We start from the raw sequence: 3,526 nt of genomic DNA, 5'->3' as shown, positions 1-3,526 counted from the left end.
CATTTCCTTACTTGACTCGCCTACATTCCCTTGCTGATGATGAATCAGTCTTGGCCCTAGACACCCAATCCTTTCCCTGCCATTTGAAGAAGTTTTGCCTATAATGACAGTTCCTTTTTTTCCCCTCTCTTATCCTGCATCCACAGTTTCACCATTGTCTCTACCCGAGGGAAGGTACTCTTCAAGCCCACCCCTCTTCACATACCCTCCTTGACTTCAGACGGATGTCTGATAAGAAAAATCCCTCCAGGGGCGCCTGGGTGGCTCAGTGGGTTAAGCCGCTGCCTTCTGCTCGGGTCGTGATCTCAGGGTCCCGGGATTGAGTCCTGCATCGGGCTCTCTGCTCAGCAGGGAGCCTGCTTCCTCCTCTCTCTCTCTCTCTCTCTCTGCCTGTCTCTCTTCCTACTTGTGATCTCTCTCTATCAAATAAATAAATAAAATCTTAAAAAAAAAAAAAAGACACAAAACAAACTGAGGGTTGCTGGGGGGAGTGGGTTTGGGAGAAGGGGGTGGGATTATGGACATTGGGGAGGGTATGTGCTTTGGTGAGTGCTGTGAAGTGTGTAAACCTGGTGATTCACAGACCTGTACCCCTGGGGATAAAAATATATGTTTATAAAAAAAAAAAAAAAAAAAAAAAAAGAAAGGACAAATACCCAACTTTTGTAGCAGCATGGACGGGACTGGAAGAGATTATTATGCTGAGTGAAATAAGTCAAACAGAGAGAGTCAATTATCATATGGTTTCACTTATTTGTGGAGCATAACAAATAGCATGGAGGACATGGGGAGTTAGAGAGGAGAAGGGAGTTGGGGGAAATTGGAAGGGGAGGTGAACCATGAGAGACTATGGACTCTGAAAACCAATCTGAGGATTTTGAAGGGGTGGGGGGTGGGAGTTTGGGTTACTAGGTGGTGGGTATTATAAAGGGTACGAATTGCATGGAGCACTGGGTGTGGTGAGAAATAATGAATACTGTTATGCTGAAAATAAAAAATAAATTTAAAAAAATAATAATAAAAAAAAAAAAAAGAAAAAAGAAAAAAAATCCCTCCACATATCTTTGAGTTTCTGGAATTGTTTTCAAATAGAAAGTGTGGTCTTAACTGTCCCTAAGGCCCCTAGGACTCACAACTATAAAAATATCCTTTAAAGTCTGAGCAAGATAAGTTCCACCCCAAAACATTTCCAGGTGAGAAAGGGTTTAAATATGGCACAATGATTTTATTTTTCAAACCTGGCCTCGTTCTAAAAGAGGCTGAGAAACTGATCCATATTAAAGGAAACTAAAGATGCACAGGAACTGGATGTAGTAGGTCATCCTAGACTAGATCTTGTAAAGAGGTACACACACACACACAAACACACACACAAGCGTTACTTGATAAATTGATAAAAATGGAATATGAGTGAGAGATTAGTTAAAAATTTTATGTCACTATGAAATTTACCGAAGGAGATAACTGTGGTGTCAGAGAATATTCTTTTTCTTAAGAAACACACAAGGAAATATTCAGGGAAAAAGTGCATGATGCATGAAATGTATTCTCAAATACTCAAGAATGTATGCATAGTTTTCCTAGGCATATACATGTCTTCCTATAGAGAGAGAAGGGGAAGGAAGAAAGGAGAGAGAGATTGTAAACAGGTCAAAATCATAATAGGAACATCTGGATAAAGGGGATATGGCTTTACCATCTATGGCTTTACCATCTATGCAACTTTTCCACAACTGTATTTTCAAATACATTTTTTAAATGTTTTTAACCCAACCTTTGAGATTTCTGACTTTGATTCCAGAAGCTAGTGCCTCCACCATACTCTGACCCCAGATGTGTGCAATGCCAACTTTACAACAGTTGTCTCAGGTTCTGTCCTATGCAGGAAACCTGGGATCCTCTCTGCACATTTGGAACATGCTAACATTTCAGCAAGTTTTTACAAAACTGGCAAAGAGTGCCCCCTTTCAAAAAAAATTTAGAAATTATATGCAATATAAAAAAAAAAACAAAGAACAAAAATTCTACATGTTTACTAACACAAAAGCCCTAATTTCATTTTTCTCTGGTGCCACCACGTTGCTCTTCTCCTGGGTTTTGCAGTGTGAATTGATTTGCCAGCACTTTGTTTGTTCTGCGAGTCAGTTTCCACTCCTCCACCAGATTTCCGTTTTCCAAAAATGTGTTTACAGCTTTTGTTCTTTATGCTCCCCTTCTTGTCATCCTTAAGCACTTATTTTTAAATCCTTTACTTGTTTTAACAGCCTTACTGAAATACAGTTCACATACCATACAATTTACCCATTAACACGTATAATTCCTTGATTTTCAGTACAGGCATCACCACAGTCAATTTTAAAACATTGTCATGGCTTAAGAGAAACAAATCTGCAACCTTTTGCTATCATTCTCCTTTCTCTCCTCCCTCAAGCTCTAAGATGACTCTATTTTCTGTGTTGTAGATTTTACTATTCTGGACACCTCATGTGAATAGAGTCATATGTGACCATTAGTGAATGGCTTCTTTCATTTAACATGTTTTCAAGGTTCATCCCTGTAGTGGCATGGCTTGGTCTTTTTTATTCCCCAAAATATTGTATCATAGGAATATGTTATCTTTAATTCACCCATTTCTCAGTTGATGGATGTTTGAATTGCTTCCATCTTTTGACCTTATAAATAAGATAGCTATAAACATTTGTTTACAAGTTTTTGTGTAGACCCATGTTTTCATTTCTGGGGAGTGTATACCGAGAAGTGGAATTGCTGGGTCTTATGTTAACTCTATGTTGAACTTTTTGATCAACTGCCACACTGTTTCCAAATTGGCTGCACCATTTTTCATTCCCACCAACATTGCATGGGGGTTCTAATTTCTCCACATTCCCACCAACATTTGTATTCTTTTTGAATTTAGCCAGCGTTGTAGGTGTGAAGTTTTGGTAAATATTGATTTTGATTTGCATTTTCCTGATGGTTAATGATATTGAGCCGTTTTCATCTAATCTTTAACTCTTAATGGAATTTTGGAAAGAGGGGAGTGTTTGGTCTATTTCATTTAAGGTGATACACAGTAGCTTATTTAAACAGTAACATGACAAAGTTTTCTTCTAAATATTTGAAAGCACACAATGTCAAGCCTTTAACAACATATAAAGTGTTCTTCTATGCTTTTTACATATTACAGTTACCGAGTGATTAAGGGACAGTGAAATTCTCCCCTTAATTTGTCTGTAAGATTACTTCTTCTGTGGGGTTGAGGAATTCACTCAGATGGCTCCTCAGCATTTACTATAAGGCAGAGCAGAACTGATTGCAAAGCCTCTAAAGCCCAGGGCCTTTTTAACACCAAGTTCCATACATCGGTGGTGAATAAGTGTGTAGCACAGGTGATAAATATCAAAGAAATTTGAGGGCTTCGACGTGGACGCATAGCATATGTCTCAGAGATGGAAGGCAAGGTGTTTTTTTTTTAATTTTTTATTTTTTATAAACATGTATTTTTATCCCCAGGGTTACAGGTCTG

Source organism: Mustela nivalis, assembly GCF_964662115.1.
Source record: "Mustela nivalis genome assembly, chromosome: 13".
In the NCBI taxonomy this organism is placed as follows: Eukaryota; Metazoa; Chordata; class Mammalia; order Carnivora; family Mustelidae; genus Mustela; species Mustela nivalis.
Note: the sequence above shows the minus strand (reverse complement) of the source record.